Below are 19,351 nucleotides of genomic sequence, written 5' to 3'. Positions count from 1 at the left end.
AGTTTATTAACGGTTCCCGTTTTTAGGGGAATCTGATAACACACTGATCGCATACGTAAAGAAAGCGTAACGCCCAATAGGTATGGAACACAGCCAATATACAGGTAAAGCGGGTACGGCCTTGACTGATCAAAACTACCGTAGTCTACGCTTAATTGTGACAGTCTACAGTAGCCTATGGTCCATGTAGTTATCCATCTTCATACTTACAATTACTACTTAAGCACAACTCCCCTTATGGGTGCAGCCCTACTATAGTGTTCTTATGTCACTGGGGTACGATTCTTCTGTTTACCCTTTCTTCGTATTTCTGTTACGCTTAAAGCTCACTGCTCACTTCATGACCTCGAATATATAGAGAATATGTTCTTTTAGCTATCAGACTTGTGACTGGTTTGATGTAGCCGCCACCAATTCCTCTCCTGTGCCAACCTCTTCATCTGAGAGTAGCACTTGAGCGCACGTCTTCAGTTATTAGCTGGATGTAGATTTCAACAAATTCTTCCCGGTCATAGGCGTATCGCCACCCATCAGTGAAGGTGATATCTTCCTAAGAGGATATTGGCTTCAGTAAAGAAAAGTGTCGAGTATTCATATAGCGTGAAACTAGCTGTTCTGCGCCTCTCATTCCGCTGTTAAAATGCGCTGCAGTCGACGCCAATCGTAGCCAGCAACATGTTTCCCATGGCATTTTGCTCCAGCAGCAAAGGTTTTCCCCAGTTAAAGGTAATCACCTTATATTGTTGACACGATCCTTGTGAGAGCCCAGTGTCTGCACGGCCTCAAATGTATAGCACCTTACGCTTGGAGCGGCCATCGATATGGCGCAGCTTGGTCATCGCCGCTCGTGCTGCCAGTACAAGATGTGACGACAGCCCATTTCACAGGAGCACCTTCTACTTAGTACATCAGCTAGCGCTATTTCCGTTAACATCAGCGTATTATCTTCATGGAGCACACATACCACGACGTGTTCTAATTACTAGCTGAGATACCCGCCGGTGCCCGAGTATTTATTTATTCCAGGCTTCTGCAAGTGCATCTCCTCCTCCCTACTCTCTCTGATCAGCTCCTCCTCCGCATCTCTCTATCCACCTCCTCCACACCCTCTCTTTATCCGTTCTCCCTATCTGTGTCCATCTCGTCCTCGCCCTCTCTCTATACGTCTCCAGTCTTCCCTCTCTCTGTCCATCTCCTCCTCTTCCCTCTCTGTCCATCTCCTCCTCCTCCCTCTATCTTCCATCGCCTCCTTCTCCTCCCTCTCTCTTAGTCCATCTCCTCCCCCATCTCTCTGTCTGTGCATTTCCTGATTCCCCACCCCCCTCTGTCTGTCCAAGTTATCATCCCTCCATTCTCTGTCCATCATCACGTTATCACCTCCACCTACTAATCGAAGGGAAGTTTGTGGTTCTTACTCCAACAGTATGTCCTTCCAGTTAGTGAGTAATACAGTGATTAGCCATAACATTACAGCCACTTACCTAATACCCGGTATGTCCACCTTTGGCACGGATTACAGCGGCGACGATTCGTGGCATGGAAGCAGTGAGGCATCGGTTAGTCGCTGGAGTAAGTTCGCACCACATCTGCACACACAAATCACTTATCTCCTGTAAATTCGGGGGAGGAGGCGATGTGCTCTGACACCATGCTCAGTCACATCCCAGACATGTTCGATCGGGTTCAGATCTGGCGAGTTGGGTGGCCAGCACATCATTTGGAACTCGCCACTGTGTTCCTCGAACCACTCCATCACACTCCTGGCCTTGCAACATTGCGCATTATCTTGTTGAAAAATGCCACTGCTGTGTACGTTGTCTGCAACTGGTGTACGATTCTCCTTTGCCGTCACGGTGCCTTGCACGATCTCCATTGCACCCAAACATGCCCACGTGAATGATCCCCAGAGCATAATGGAGCCGTTGCCAGCTTCTCTCTATCCCACACTACAGGTGTGAAGGAGCTGTCCCCCTGGAAGACGACGGATTCGCGCCCTCCCATCGCCATAGAGAAGAAGGTATCGGGATTCGTCAGACCATGCAACGCTCTGCCCCTCCGCCAACGTCCAGTGCCGATGGTCACGTGCCAATTTCATTCGTAGTTGTTGATGTCTTGGTGTCAACATTGGCACATGCATGGATCGTCGGCTGCGGAGGCCTATCGTTAGGAGTGTTCGGTGCAGTGTGTGTTCAGACACGCACTTGCTCTGCCCGGTATTTAAGTCTGATGTTAGTTCCGCCACAGTTCACCGCCTGTCCTGTTTTACCAGTCCGCCCAGCTGAAGAAGTCCGACATCTGTAAGAGGGATTGCCGTCCAAACCCACGACGTCTGAACGTGGTTTCTCCTTGGTTTCACCACGTGCTCAAGCCACTCATCACAGCACTCCTCGAACACCCAACAAATTGTGCAGCTTCCGAAATGCTTATCCGAGCCTTCGGGCCATCACAAACTGCCATCGGTCAAACTCAGATAGATCGCTCACCTTCCCCATTCTACACCCAGACAAGACACGCGCACCGTGCGTGTGTCTATCACTCATTCCTCGCCAGGTAACACTGCTATCGTGTGGTCGGGGTTACATCGATAGTAGGTCGGTGGTCATAATTTTCTGGCTGATCGTTGTATGCATACCATGTTTGGTTGAAACTGTCCCAGGGGTGTAGGAGGAGATGTTGAACATGTATGTTTGTGATATATATTAGACGCATATGTGTTTGATTCTCTGCTGTTTTACTCCGCACAGTTATAGAGATCACGTTAAATTTATCTTTGGTAGTCAGCCGTTTGCTTGACAGTGGATCCCGAAACACGTTAAGGAAATTACTGGCACACTGCAGTGCTCATTCTCACGACATGACTGACACACTGAACAGCATAAGTAAGAGACAAATTGCACTTCATAATTTTAAAAGTATTTGAAGTCAACTAAATATAGGAAATAAATGCTAACAGGATATTTTTGGACTTTTTTGCGTCACCACTTTTCAACCACACTCCCACCCTTAGTGGTGGTGGGGGAAAATAACCACACAATATTTTTATACAGATAATAATTCATGTACCTAACACATTTGGTTGATATTGCTCCAGGTGTTACTGAGCTATTCCGCAATGTCAACCTCTTTTCGTTCCCAACTGTATTGAATGTAGGTAGTGATTAACCTCACCATTTTTCTTGCCGGATGGTAAGTAGACAATAAACCCCGATTCTTTAAAGACTCGAATCCCTTTGCATAAAACAGCTCCGAACTTCCGATTATTTCACAAACTAGTGAATGTGTTAGATATTTGACGTGAAGCATGTAAGCGAGAAAAGTTTAGAAAAGGTTTGAATTGTATTTAAATTTTGTTGTAAGTTGCCAAATGCTCTCATTATCAGTCTTTGACAGGGAATAGACTCGAAAATTTCCATTCCGTTATAAGAAAACCTAGTTTTTCATCTCAGTGTTTATGGCGTCATGTCTTGAGAACTATGTGACATAAACTGATGTAACTCTGCAGTTTGATTCAATGGTTTATGTGAATAGTGTTTGAGAAATATATTGCGAATAAAGTTGGTATTAAAGAAGTAATAAATTAACACATGATGACTGATGCGGCAGTTTGTACGCATCTCAATGTGTATGAGGCCATATCTCCTGAACCACGTAGCGTGCAGTGACATAATTTTGCAGGTACATTCAGTGCTTTCTGTGGATAGGACTAATGTGAGCATAATGAGTTTACAATAGAGTTAATAGTAAAGAAGTAATAAATTATAACGTCATGACTGATGCTGCAATTGCACTGCATGAACAGCGAAAATGCAGTATGCGACAAATCTTTTCGTTGCATTTGATTTTGTGGGGAGTGTCAGATAGAAAAAGTTCCGTAAAGGTACGAAATCACATGTGAAGTATGTTACAAGTCGCTAAGTGCTCTCATTCCGAAATAGTGTATGAATATTGTGTGGGAATCTGCAATCGGTGCGTTGCATTTCTTTTTCAACCCCACCACTTAGAGAGAGAGAGGTAAGTGATCCTTACCCCGCAGTGGTTCTTTCCAGGTAGCAATGATACGTGTACCAAATTTGCTTGGAATCGATCTAGTAGTTTGGGAAGAGATGTTGAACATAAATACATTAAACTTCCTGGCAGATTAAAACTGTATGCCGGACCGAGACTCGAACTCGGGACCTTTGCCTTTCGCGGGCAAGTGCTCTACCAACTGAGCTACCCAAGCACGACTCACGCCCCTAAAGTTTGGAAGGTAGGAGACGAGGTACTGGCAGAAGTAAAGCTGTGAGGACGGGACGTGAGTCGTGCTTGGGTAGCTCAGTTGGTAGAGCACTTGCCCGCGAAAGATAAAGGTCCCGAGTTCGAGTCTCGGTCGGGCACACAGTTTTAATCTGCCAGGAAGTTTCGTATCAGCGCACACTCCGCTGCAGAGTGAAAATCTCATTCTGATAAATACATTTTTTTAGATGTAGAGAAGAGTAGAAAGAGCTGGTCTCCTTAATGCGTCGATAGTTTCACTATCCGCGGCTATGTTTGTCTCATTTTCTTTGTTTGTGTGGTGAGGGTGGGCACCTGTAGAGAATGACAACTCTGTTCTTAATTGCCGAATAACTGCCGCCGTCGACAGAAAGTAAGTCATGTTTCGTGTCACGTGACGTGTACTGACGAAGTACATATGTAATGGAGCTGACAGAATGCCTATAAACATTCAGAAACGTATTACTCAGTAAAATAATACTCAGCTTATGGTTTAGCAGAGCCTAGTACAATAACTACAGGAACGGAGGTTCGAAGGACCATGAAACACTTAGAAAATGAAACCAGAATTATTTATTTTACACCGGACAATAAGCAGAAATTCTCCACAGCTTTGTGTATTTACTAGTCTCCACAGCTCGCTCATGGGTAATGAAGCGATCATCCTATGCATGAAAAGTATTCGCAATTGCGAATATGGACAACCATCAGATGTATAATCCAACGGAACATTCCATCGTAATTCGGAATAACACAGGCACGGCAATATCGTTTTTAACCGCCGACACCGGGCAAGTGACTTTTAAGTAAAATGTCTCACCTGTACGGGAATATACATAATGGATGTACGAGTACAGGTTGTAGATACATGGTTGACTACATATGGAAGTTTGGGTCTGGCCGTGAGTCGAGCTCGGATAGCCAAACAGTGAGGCGACCGCTAGCGATAAGCGGGAAATCCGGGTTCTAGTCCCGGTCAGCACAAATTTTCATTGTCGTCATTCCATTATACAGCTAATGGTTGTCCATAATCGCAGTTGGGAATACATTTCATGTATCTAAGCAGCCGTCGTGGAGACAGCATAAATTCATACCCCATTCATATCAGAGAAACCGTTGACTATGGCAGTGCGTGAGGACCACCAGACGTGCTTAAGTGGACCAATAAACTAGGGCTAGCTAGACTCGTATCTATGAAACGGTCTGAAAACCCTGCTCTGTTCGAGGCTTTGAAGATAATGGATTTTTTCTGCGCCCTTGTCAACGGCAGTGCTTTACCAGGAAGACTTGATTCGAAATGAGACTGCTGCCTACTAATAGCAGGTGACTTCAGCAAGTCACGTTTCCTGTTCTATTGTGCAATCGTTTCCTGACCAGCGGAAAAACGCCGCGTGGTCTAAAGCGTCTCGTCACGGTCCGCTGGGCTCCCACCGTCGGAGGTTCGAGGCTTCCCTTGGGCATGGGTGTGCTTGTGTCGTCCTTAGTGTAAGTTTCAATGGAGAGAAGTCTTCCGAAGTAAGAGTGATATCAGGTGTGCCGCAGGGGAGTGTCATAGGACCGTTGCTATTCACAATATACATAAAAGATCTTGTGGGTAACATCGGAAGTTCACTGAGGCTTTTTGCGGATGATGCTGTAGTATATTGTAGCAATGGAAAATTGTATTTAAATGCAGGAGGATCTGCAACGAATTGTCGCATGGTGCAGGGAATGGCAATTGAATCCTAATGTAGACAAGTGTAATGTGCTGCGAATACATAGAAAGAAAGATCCGTTATCATTTAGCTACAATATAGCAGGTCAGCAACTGGAAGCAGTTAATTCCATAAATTATCTGGGAGTATGCATTAGAAGTGATTTAAAATCGAATGATCATATAAAATTGATCGTCAGTAAAGCACATGCCAGACTGAGTTTCGTTGGAAGAATCCTAAGGAAATGCAATCCGAAAACAAAGGAAGAAGGTACAGCACACTTGTTCACCCACTGCTTGAATACTGCTCACCAGTGTGGGATCCATACCAGATAGGGTTGATAGAAGAGATAGAGAAAATCCAACAGAGAGCAGCGCGCTTCGTTACAGGATCATTTAGTAATAGCGAAAGCGTTGCGGAGATGATAGATAAACTCCAGTGGAAGACTCTGCGGGAGAGACGCTCAGTAGCTCGGTACGGACTTTTGTTGAAGTTTCCAAAACATACCTTCACCGAGGAGTCAAGCAGTATATTGCTCCCTCCTACGTATGTCTCGCGAAAAGACCATGAGGATAAAATCAGAGGCATACCGAGGCATAGCGACTATCTTTCTTTCCACGAACAGTACGAGACTGGAATAGAAGGGATAACCCATAGAAGTACTCAAAGTACCCTCCACCACACACCGTTAGGTGGCTTGCAGAGTACGGATGTAGATGTAGATGTAGATGTTAGTTTAAGTTAGATGAAGTAGTGTGTAAGCTTAGCGACCGATGACCTCAGCAGTTTGGTCCCATAAGACCTTACCACAAATTTCCAATTTTTCCAGAGGAAAACAGACAGTACTCCATGTCTATGCTGCTCGTTGCTAATTCGCGCAAATATATATCACGAAGTCCCACTATGCACAGAGATACGAATTTCCTGGGTCACCGTTAACCTCCTTACTGGCCCCACATGCCATGAGTAGTCAGGAGGTAGCACCGCCGGATCCGGTTGAGAAAACGCAAGGTCAGCAAGGTCTCTACTGCTGTCAGATTAAGGTTAAGATTGATTTGATTTATTGCTCATTTAGAGACCTATTGCCTTACATTTTATAATAGGTCGTTTTCATGCAGATTACAAAATATATTCCATATTACAAAGAGCAATTATTGTTTTTAGCAATTCCAGTAGAAACAACAATAAATTAAAAACACATTAAAAATTGGAAGGAAAAAAAACACAAAAAACATTGAAATTTTAAGAAGATATCACGATAAATAAAAGGAAAGACTTGGACTGAAAGAGAGAGAGAAATGTTATCCTATCTGATCCAGCCTGGTCTGAAAGCCTCGGAACTACTTCGAGCTTTGCAGTCTCAGTTTGCTACAGTTAAATTTACGGGTTAATAATACTTAAACCCTATTTACAAAACGCTATAACTATTATGTACATTGTGGAAAGCGCAGTGCTGTTTGAGCGTAAAGTATGTTATTTCTTGGGGTTTTTAATTAATCTTCAGTTCCTATAGTATGTATCTTCAGTTTTACCTATTATGTTGCTTATATACCAAGTATTCTGTTACAAGTGCTACATCTCAATAGCGGTATAATGACCGCGGGATGGATATGCCTGCTGTTTATACTTAAGGTAGGAAAAGTTTACAGGGTTCCTTGCGTTACACTGCTTGTTCTAATACCTTTCAATTAATCTAGATGTTGTGTAAGGTTGTCTGCTGTATTTGGTGGTGGAAGTGTTGGCTGTTTAAGTGAGAGTGTGTTTCGGTACTACTGTCGGTGTTGGTGTACAAATTGGAACTGCTGTCTTACGTGCTTCGTGTGTATTGCAGTGTTCTGTTATACGACCGTGTTTGTTTGTATTCGTCATGTAATGTCCTTCTGAAATCATCAGCGATTTTATTTATTATCTCCCACTCGTGTTTGCCTCTTATTGCCAGTATAATGTCATTGTTGTACTACGTTGGTGCCTGGTGTGGTGCTCTGTATCGGCGACAGTTAAAACTCTATGTTCTGAGGATCCACGTTTTCCAGATGCACAAGTAACGCACTGGCTGCGGCCTATATGGTGTAAGTGCGCAGGGTAAGGGTCATGACCTAAGAGAAAGTGAATCATACCCCGGCTGGTATTGATTGTTCAAAAGTGTGTGTGAAATCTTATGGGACTTAACTGCTAAGGTCATCAGTCCCTAAGCTTACACACTACTAAATCTAAATTATCCTAAGGACAAACACACACACCCATGCCCGAGGGATGACTCGAACCTCTGCCGGGAACAGCGGCACAGTCCATGACTGCAGCGCCTCGGACCGCTCGGCTAATCCGACGCGGCTGGCATTGATTGGCTCTGTCTCAGACGTGACCTGACGTCCGGGAAGAAATGATATACCCTACAGCTCCTATCGCTTAACTTCCATTCCCTTTGCCAGGTATCCATGCGCTATTTAACGAATTGGCACTTCTCGGTGATCTCCTGCCCGGTCATCTCGATTACCTTCTCCTGTCTCCCCCTCCTCAGCCAGTACATTGCAGCCCGAAATCGAATGGTTATGTCGATAGGGAAGGTTCCAAGCACCATGCAGAGTGATTCCACTGACGTGGTGTTGAAAGCTCCAGACAGCCTTACAAAGGCACTTTTCTGCCCTCGCCGCACTATGTTCCTATTCGTCACCAGACATACTCGGTGGGCCCCGCATTGGCTGCAAAACAGACCATAGACTCAAATAGAGCACAATGGTAAGTTCTCAGTGTGTGTAATGGTATCCTGAAGTGCGTTATGTTGAGTCCGGCCAGCTTACGCAAGATCTTGGCAGCCCTGTCGGTCGTTGTTCTGATGTGTTAAGACAGTTGTGCTTGGTTTCAAGGTGACTGGTGTCCAGTTACAGTTGAGGCATTTGTTTTTGCTACGTTCATGGTGACCACACTTCCCCTACGGTTCTTTCTGTCAGTTTCGCAAGCCGGCCTAAGTGGCCGTGCGGTTAAAGGCGCTGCAGTCTGGAACCGCAAGACCGCTACGTCGCAGGTTCGAATCCTGCCTCGGGCATGGATGTTTGTGATGTCCTTAGGTTAGGTAGATTTAACTAGTTCTAAGTTCTAGGGGACTAATGACCTCAGCCGTTGAGTCCCATAGTGCTCAGAGCCATTTGAACCATCAGGGGGGAGGGAGGAAGGAGGGCACTGCTATCGAGCATGTTTGCTGTCGGCCAGTAGGAATAAAATTCCTCCTCCTCCCCCTTATCATTATAAGAACGTAACTGTCACAGGAAGGAAGCACTGGAAATCATTCTGAGGAAAAATAAAAGTTCTGTCGAATTTGCTGAAGCTAAAATGGGTGTTCTAATGAAACAGCAGTCTAGGATATTGCAGCGACTTTGTGTAGGCGATCATTACATTACAGATCTGGATATAACACAAGAATCTGCTTGAATTTTTAATAAAAAGGAGATGTGTGACTACCTAACATCAAACTACGACTTCCGTATGCAGGGTCACCACCAGGGAAATATCAGTGTGATTGTAAATAACAATAAGCCTGTTGGAATAGACTGTTTAACGTGCATGACCTCCAGTTGTAGAGTAAAGATATACAGCAAATTTATATGTCACATCAAAAGCCTAGGAGTGAAGAAAAATATCTCTAGCCACCATACCGTTTTCATATAATGTACAAAGTTGTGAATATGAGAAATTTTCGTGTTCCCCTTGGCTAAAGATTGTGGTATTATCAGGCTTGGGCCTACAATATACAACAACAAAATGGATCATGTGTTGCACCATGAGCAACGTTCTATAAGTGTTTTAAACACTAACAAACAGTAATTACAATGTACTCCATTGTACTCTGTGCCAGTGAATTCCATGTGATATTAACTAGCAAATAACTTACAGCTGCTGGGTGGTGTTGAACTGTGATCTGCTGTTTGTTTACTGGGGTAATAAGAATACCCAGAAATTGACTTGTCTGCAGCAAAAGCTTCCAGCCACTTTCCCCCCGCCCCCCTGTATGTCCATTTCTTCCTTCAGCCGCTCTCTGTCCACCTCCTCTCCCCGCTCTCTGTCCATCTGCTCCTTCCCCCTCCATCTCTAATCTCCTCTTCCCCCTCTCTTTGTCCATCTCCTCCTCCCCTCTCTCTGGCCCCTTCCTCCTCCCCCTCTCCCTTTTCATCCAGTCCTCTTTCCTTTCTCAGTCCATCCTCTTCTTCCTCTCTGTCTGTCTGTCTCCCCCTCTTTCTTTTCTCTGTCCATTTCCTCCTCCCCCTCTCTCTGTTCATCCACTCCTCCCCCCTTTTGTGACCTATCTCTTCATCCCCTATCTCTCTCCATCTCCACCTCTGTTCTTCCTCTAACTCCTCCTCTCCTCTCTCTCTATGTCCATGTCCTCCTTCCCCTTGTTGTCTATTAATTCTTCCTACCCCCTTCTCTCTCCATGTTATCCAGCTCGCCTTAATAGGAGGCTGGTGGTTCTTATCCCCATATATATTTCCAGACACTAAGTAGCATGTGTGTCAAATTTGGTTGAAATCGTTCCAGGGGCTTCAAATAAATGGTTCAAATGGCTCTGAGCACTATGGGACTCAACGTCTTAGGTCATAAGTCCCCTAGAACTTAGAACTACTTAAACCTAACTAACCTAAGGACATCACACACACCCATGCCCGAGGCAGGATTCGAACCTGCGACCGTAGCAGTCCCGCGGTTCCGGACTGCAGCGCCAGAACCGCACGGCCACCGTGGCCGGCTCCCAGGCGTTTAGGATGAACTTTTTACCCATGGTTTAGCCCGTGTACATCACACATGTAAAATATATTCACACATATTTAACATATTTCACACAATGTGTTATACGAAGATGAAATTTCGCAGGTACGTACAGTGGTATATAAGAAAACCCCACCCCCAGCGATTACTTCCAGACAGTAAGTGATTTTTATAACAAGTTTGGTAGAAATGTGTCCAGTGGTTTTGGAAGATAAGTCGAAATACACACATACATACAAGGTGGTCAGAAACAGTGTGAAAAGCTTGTAACGTTATTATAATAGCGTAGGCTTCCGCGACCAGAGTCAGTCGACATTAAAGTTTTCTGGGTATGGTACCGCGAATAATGTATAAAACTACTGCTGCTGGAGAAAACCAACGTTTCGGCCACGGTTGCAGCAGTCTTCTTCTGAGTCTAATGGTGACCCAGAAGAAGGCCGCTGCAACCGTGGCCGAAACGTTGGTTTTTCTCCAGCAGCACTAGTTTTACACGTTATGACGCGGTACTATACCCAGAAAACTTTGATGTCGTTTGTAAGGTTGTTGCAAGTTACGTTGTGCTCAGATGTAACTGTTCGAAAAAAGAAATCGATACGCTTTGCTATTTGCGAGTTAATTATCATTGAGGTTAGCCAATGAGGCCGTTGCGAGCACAAATTCAGGTGACCCGCCATTGCAATTAGTGTCAGTTGTTCTCATAGCGTAGTGATAGACCACCAGATTCCTCGGCCTATGGCTTGGATTCGATCCTTACTACCGTCCCACGTCCAGTTTTTGAAACGTTCTCTTGTTCGTTTTAGCAAACCAAACGAAGAATACCCTTTGTGTCACCGTCTCTGGCGGGCTCCAACGCCCTGATTGGCTAACTTCAGTGCTAATCGTATGGAATTTTCTTATTAACAATTATTTTTGGCATAACAACCCGTACAAGCTTTTTAGGCTTTTTCTGTCCACCCTGTATAGCTGCTGTTACAGCCATGCTATTTGCTTGCTTACTAACTACGACGTCTCCATACTTTCAAATTGACATTGTTATCGATTCACACTACAATTTATTGATACAACAATAAGGTCTCTCTCGTAAAATAACGATATAATTACAGTTTTTCAACTATTCCATATTGATATGCAATTTAGATAATATGATAATTCACGGAAGAACAAAAATATATTGCTAAATCATTGGCAAAACATTAGAACAAGTAAAGTGATTTCTTAGATGACACTCATATAACACGCACGGATGCGCACGTAAAACCTGATGAATAATATTGGAAGCTAATAGAACTATAATAACAGCAAAATACATTTACTGTGTAGTTTCCTCTCTCCTTCCTAATTCCAGTTATTGTCCACAATAAGCAAAATCTTTTATGAAAAATTTGAAAGGAGCGAAGGTTACAATAAACTTTCTAGTTTATTGTATCGATAACTACTGTTGAGGTAAATTAGTGCTAGAGGAGGATGTTCCGTTGCAACTGGTTAATAGTGCTGACTTCCCTAACATGATCTTACATATTTTTCTTTCCCAGCATCTGGTGGTGTATCTGAACTACCAAACAAGATCCCCTTCATCGCTTTGGGCACGTTTCCGACAGCAAGAGGGTAACGGCCGCAACCAACAGCTGTGAAGGGTCTGCCCGGCATACCAAAAGTTCTAGTTTCCTTAATTAAATCTGTCACACAGATTAAACCTCAACGGACAACTTTTCCGCGAGTAATGCACTGAAGCAAAGACGTTCTCTCTGGCCCTAATTCCTGGAATGACTTGGGAGAATCACATCATATAATAAAACTACACTGTATGTACACCGTGTTTCAGTTAGCTGTTAAGGGCCGAGGTGCTTTCCATAACGGCGTTCATTAACGTATCTGTACGGAAAACAGTAATGCGACGACTGTTGTGCACTGAACACCATAAAAGAGATTATGAGAACTTCGGTTACGAAAAGCTACACGCCAAAAGTTATTTGTTCGTTGCATTAGTGGCATCGACGAAAGATTATATTCGACTGATAGTTACGACGCTACAGACCGTAACAGGTGAACTGTCCTAGCGTGCATATTTTGCCGAAATCTAAATTTCCCATATGCTTGTGTTTGTGGTTCATAATTACTCAGTGAAAGCAGCGACAGTTTATATACCGATCCTTCGGCTGTAACTTTCAGTCAACACCGCGTTCATTTGTCACGAGGCACGTGCTGTGTAATATTTCCACTCCAAATGAACCGCAACGGCCGTATTTTTAATAAAAGTGCCAACAACAGTGAGTGCATTTACGGCAATTAGTGTGTGTAACTGTGCGAGATCGGTGGCTTTTGCATTTATAAAGCAATATTTAATGTGGCGCGTTAAGCTGCTTGCATTAATACCAGTGTTATCCCGCAGGACAGAGGCTTTAATGAGCAGAACAGCTGGCTGCGCCGCAAATCCCAGCCAAGGAGTGGCACACTTAATCCGCTCAAGGGTTTATTTCGCGCTCTATCAACAGTCGTGGCGGCGCCGCAACATCGCTTAGCTTCCGATACGCTACACTTTTGCTTTTCCTCGTATTTCTGCAGTAGTGTGCTACACAATGACAATACGACACATGTGTACACTGTAAGAAATCCAACAGCCCTGTGACAGATCCTTTGCACTGACATACGTCGAACTCTTCAGTTAGTCATGAATGTCGAAGATTTAAGTCCGGAAGTCCATAAGGGTTTTCGATTTTGTTTTACTCCCACATATTGCGTCGCCTAATCTAGTCATTGTCGAGAGCAGGCAGCATCCCAACCGGACATGAAATATTCATCCCGTATGGGCAATCGGGAATACGCGTGAGGAAGGATGTCAGAAATTAGGTAAGTGTTCTGCAGCTCTTCTACCGTAGTCGGTGGACGACCATTGTCAGTGCAATCGAGCAACACGTGACGTCGACAGATTTGATGTAGACGTACGTGCATGGAAAATGTGTTTACTAGTCATTGAGTCGCTTTCGGGTTGGAAAGGAAACTGCTGATGTTACGCCAGCCTTAGTAGACACCATAGAATAAATGCGACATATCTTGGCTCCAAGCCGATGACTTCCCCGGAGAGGGATATTAGGAGAAAACAGGAAAACGCAATGGCGATGTTAATCCCATCATTCACATACATTTGGTAATGTGGAAGGGCTGTTCTTGTTTTGTGCCTTACGCATTTAAAGACGAACAGTCAGCAATGCGATTGGAAACTGTTGGAGATTTCACTGACACTTTTCACGTCAAGCGAATCTCTGTGGAATAATGTTCACAATCTTCTCACATCATAAAAAAAGAGTTACCTTGAAAAATCGAAGATAAACTCAATGCTGGACAATACACTTTTTGAAAGAAATGGCATTATCTAATGTTAATTCGTATCCACAGTTCAAACTGTCAACACCAAATTTCGACGAGGCACTTTGGAAGCCATTGTTGCTACACGTAGAGTAGACTTCAACAAACGCTTTTAAGGAAGGCTTAAAGCTCTGTTGCTTCATAGAAGTCGTCACGTTAGTCAAGGATAAGATGCTGCTGACCCTGTTTGACTATGGAAAGACCCTTCCCCCGTTGTTCTGTGTGGTTGTTCGTTCGGAAACGTATGCTTCCATTCGCTATCACAGCTTATTTTGTTCTTACCAGCAGAAATCTAGGGGAAACTGCGTCCTTAATTTTCCCGAGGGCATGCAGCTTTACTGTATGGTTAAATGATGATGGCGTCCTCTTGGGTAAAATATTCCGGAGGTTAAATAGTCCCCCATTCAGATCTCCAGGCGGGGACTACCCAGGAGGATGTCGTTATCAGGAGAAAGATAACTGGCGTTTTACAGATCGGAGCGTGGAATGTCAGATCGCTTAATCGGGGAGGTAGGTCAGCAAATTTAAATAGGGAAATTTATAGCTTAAAGCTAGATATAGTGGGAATTAGTGAAGTTCGGTGGCAGGAGGAACAAGAGTTCTGCCCAGGTGAATACAGGGTTATTAATACAAAATCACATCGAGGTAATGCAGGAGTAGGTATAATAATTATTAAAAAAATAGGAGCGCCGGTAAGCTACTACGAACAGCATGGTGAACGCATTAATGTAGTCAAGATAGACACGAAGCCCACACCTACCACAGTAGTACAAGTTTATATGCCAACTAGCTCCGTAGATGACGAAGAAATTGAAGAAATGTGTGATAAAATAAGTTATTCAGATAGTGAAGGGAGATGAAAATTTAATAGTGATTTGGGACTGGAATTCGACAGTAGGAAAAGGAAGAGAAGGAAAAGTAGTATGTGAATATGGAATGGGCGTAAGAAATGAAGGAGGAAACCGCCTGGTAGAATTTTGCACAGAGCATAACTTAATCATAGCTAACACTTGGTTTGAGAATCATGAAAGAAGGTGGTATACGTGGAAGACGTCTGGAGACACTCGCAGGTTTCAGATGGATTACATAATGCTGAGACAGAGATTTAGGAACCAGGTTTTAAATTGTAAGACATTTACAGGGGAAGATGTGGACTCCGACCAGAATCTATTGGTTATGAACTGTAGATTAAAACTTAAGAAACTGCAAAAAGACGAAAATTTAAGGAGATGGGACCTGGATGAACTGAAAGAACCAGAAGTTGCAGCGAGTTTCAGATGGAGCATTAGGGAACGTTTGACAAGAACGGGGGAAAGAAATACAGTAGAAGAAGAATGGTTGGCTTTGAGAGATGAAATAGTGAAGGCAGCAGAGGATCACGTAGGTAAAGAGACGAGGGCTAGTAGAAATCCTTGGGCAACAGAATATATATTCAATTTGATTGAGGAAAGGAGAAAGTATGTAAATGCAGTAAATGGAGCAGGTAAAAAGGAATAGAAACGCCTCGTAAATGAGATCGACAGGAAGTGCAAAATAGCTAAGCAGGGATCGCTAGAGGACAAATTAAAGGATGTAGAGGCATATCTCACTAGGGGTAGGATAGATACTGCCTACAGGAAAATTAAAGAGACCTTTGGAGAAAAGAGAACCACTTGCATGAATATCAAGAGCTCAGATGGAAGCCCAGTTTTAAGCAAAGAAGGAAAAGCAGAAAGGTGGAAGGAATATATAGAGGGTCTATACAAGAGCGATGTACTTGAGGACAATATTGTTGAAAAGGAAGAGCATGTAGATGAAGATGAGATGGGAGATACGATGCTGCGTGAAGAATTTGACAGAGCAGTGAAAGTCGAAACAAGGCCCCGGGAGTAGACAACATTCCATTAGAACTACTGATAGCCTCGGGAGAGCCAGCCCTGACAAAGGAAACTGCAAAACGATTTAGAAAAAATATCTGAATGGTGAGAAAAGTGGCAGTTGACCCTAAATAACAAAAAGTGTGAGGTCATACACATGAGTGCTAAAAGGAACTCGTTAATCTTCGGTTATACGATAAATCAGTCTAATCTAAAAGCTGTAAATTCAGCTAAATACCTAGGTATTAGAATTACGAACAACTTAAATTGGAAGGAACCCATAGAAATGTTGTGGGGAAGGCTAACCAAAGACTGCATTTTATTGGTAGGACACTTACAAAATTTAATAGACTTACTAAGGACTCCGCCTACACTGCGCTTGTCCGTCCTCTTTTAGAATACTGCTGCGCGGTGTGGGATCCTTACCACATTGGACTGAAGGAGCACATCGAAAAAGTTCAAAGAAAGGCAGCACGTTTTGTATTATCGCGAAATATTGGAGAGCGTGTCACAGAAATGATACAGGATTTGCGCTGGACATCATTAAAGAAAAGGCGTCTTTTGTTGCAACGGAATCTTCTCACGAAATTCCAATCACCAACTTTCTCCTCCGAATGTGAAAATATTTTGTTGACACCGACCTCCATGGGAAGGAACGATCACCACGATAAAATAAGGGAAATCAGAGCTCGTACGGAAAGATATAGGTGTTCATTCTTTCCGCGCGCTATAAGTGGTTGGAATAATAGAGACTTGTGAAGGTGGTTCGATGAACTCTCTGCCAGGCGCGTAAATGTGATTTGCAGAGTATCCATGTAGAGGCAGATGTAGATGATTTGTTAATTTGTGGACAGACGCTTTTCTGTCTCAAGAAAATTTATTATGTTCCAACTTCGAATCTGCTTAATAACTCTGCAGCAATCTGATGTTAAGGATATATGTAATTTTGCGAGTGCTGTAGTACCCACTGAAAACGGTCACGTCTTGTGTATTCGAAACATAACAAAGGGAATATGGCTACGAAGTCATTCGCGACGTATTTCCTGAGTAAAAATTTCTCGGTGTACATGCCGCGTCAAATCAGGATAAATCTCCGAGTTTTCGACCACTACCTCCATGGTCGTCGTCAGGGCTAAAACTGACTGTCGTGAACTAGCGAGGTTCCCACTTTTATATCCAAAGGACGGCTTCTTATTGGCTGAAATACGTCGCTTCTGATGTGGTGTTTGACGACTGCAAACTTCGGTACTACCTCCTTGTCACGACAGCGTTGTAAAAAAGCCAGATTGCTCAGCAACTGAGACTGTTTCAGGCGCAGCTTCTCCAGGTGACGAACGCTGCGCGCTATGTCCTCCCCGTAGAGGAAACTAATATGGCTACGAAGTCTTTCGCGACGTATTTCCTGAGTAAAAATTTCTCGGTGTACATGCCGCGTTAAATCAGGATAAATCTCCGAGCTTTCGACCACTACCTCCATGGTCGTCGTCAGGGCTAAAACTGACTGTCGTGAACTAGCGAAGGGAAAGTTACGAGACAAGAGATACTGATCGCCTATGCGCAACAACAGTCAGACCGTAGAGGGAGGTTACATAAAATGTCAAAGGCTCCTAAACTCATCGGTGAAAACAGACTAGAGGCGCCAGGTGCAGGTCGCATATAGCGATAACACTATAAACCGTAAAAAGAAAAGTAACATAGGCCGTAATTGCAGACAATGAGCGAAGGTAAGAGAGGGATAGAGTTTTTCGACGGAGTACCTATACGTCATGAAGAGCCTGTAGCAACCCTAAGATGTGATTTAACGATAGATGCCTCTCTTCCTCCCTTCAGCCTCCGAAGACTAGTGCACAATTAGTGTCAATTGAATGCACGTCGGACTGAGGGCGGGGGGGGGGGGGGGTGAGGAGGTGAGGGGGAAAACTGAATGAAACTCGGAAGCAGGGCGCTACGAGAGATCTAGTGGAGTCAGAGTAGGAAGTTGTCAGTAGCATCAGCAGAGGTTACCGAACAGAAGAGACAGGCAGGGCTAAGCAAAGTTATCTGCAGTAGTTGCACCACAGGTGATATAATCATTCAGCTATGGACTTCTGCGTGTCGTGTCGTGTGTGGGGGCTCAGTTAGTAAAGACAGTTTTATTTTCAGTAGACGGAACGGTGGCAGTTTATGTTTCAGTGTATGACTTGGTCTTTTCGTGGGTACAATTGCTTTAGTGAAAGTATGTCAGGAGATGATACTGTTTTCTGAATAAAATAGGAAGTTGTAAAACACTTTTAGTGTTTGTCATTTCATTTCAGTACTCATTCCAAGCAGTAGCTTTTGTAATAAGGGCGTTGAAACAACATAGTCAGGTCAAGACTTCCTCTCACTTAGGCCAGCCGAGTATTTCCTTTCTTCCCGAACCCTGTATTGCCGGCCGGGGTGGCCGAGCGGTTCTAGGCGCTTCAGTCTGGAACCGCGCTACTGCTACGGTCGCAGGTTCGAATCCTGCCTCGGGCATGGATGTGTGTGATGTCCTTAGGTTGGTTAGGTTTAATTAGTTCTAAGTTCTAGGGGACTGATGACCTCAGAAGTTAAGTCCCATAGTGCTCTGAGCCATTTTTGAACCCTGTTGCCGAATCAAACAACACTCACGTTTGGCAAGTGAAAGTCCGTTCTTCTAGCTTTCTTATTTAGGAGGGTCAAGTGCGCTTTTCTCAATCGTTTGGACCGACAGTAGCCTATATTTCTCATAAAATGTGCAAATCATTTAAATTTTAGAGATGTTGTATAGTTTACTGTATCATCCCTAATTTACTTACAAAGTCTACACTGCCTGACAAAAGAAGTGAAGCACTCAGAAGTGAAAGATGAAACGGAATGACACTTCACGGGGTAAGAGGGTATGTAATGTTATTTCAGTGATTACAAAATCGAGTCAAATTTACAAAGAACTTGGCAATATGTCCCCACTTATTAGTATGATGTTGCATCCCGTCTGGCGTGTGTGTATGCCTCAATTCGGTAGTCATAAAGCCGGTGTATCCTCTCCAGAGAAAAGTTGGCCCCGCAACTGTTGTAAGTGGTCATTGATATCCTGGCCGCTGACACTGGACGGAGATGACAACCGAGTTGGCCGCAGACATTTTCTATCGCGGGCAGACCTTTTGCTGGCCTTAGAAGTACCTCAACATCACGCAGATAGCTGACAGACACGTTCCATGTTTGAACGAGCACTTTCCTGTAGCATAGTGGCAGCACGATACTGTCGCATTAGCGGAAACACATCAGGACGCAGGATGTCTGCGATACGAAGTTTTTCCGTTTGATTTCCCCTAAACACTACTAGCCGTGACCTAAAGTCATACCCGATGGTCCCTCACAAGACGACAGCTTTGCCTCACCAGAACACTGGAAGAGTGGGATCTCTCTCCAACTCTCCGCCATATT

At 44.0% G+C, this 19,351-nt stretch overlaps 1 protein-coding gene and 1 non-coding gene across 2 annotated transcripts in view; one reads left to right on the top strand and one right to left on the bottom strand.

Annotated features, from left to right (window-relative positions):
* Positions 1-19,351, top strand: part of LOC124722174 — a 585,754-nt gene that overhangs the window by 32,084 nt on the left and 534,319 nt on the right. The window lies entirely within an intron of this gene.
* Positions 4,149-4,223, bottom strand: Trnas-cga. Its single transcript has one exon. It is a non-coding gene; the product is annotated as a tRNA-Ser (tRNA).

Source organism: Schistocerca piceifrons, chromosome X (genome assembly GCF_021461385.2).
Source record: "Schistocerca piceifrons isolate TAMUIC-IGC-003096 chromosome X, iqSchPice1.1, whole genome shotgun sequence".
In the NCBI taxonomy this organism is placed as follows: domain Eukaryota; kingdom Metazoa; phylum Arthropoda; class Insecta; order Orthoptera; family Acrididae; genus Schistocerca; species Schistocerca piceifrons.
This window is presented reverse-complemented; position numbering and strand designations above follow the sequence as displayed.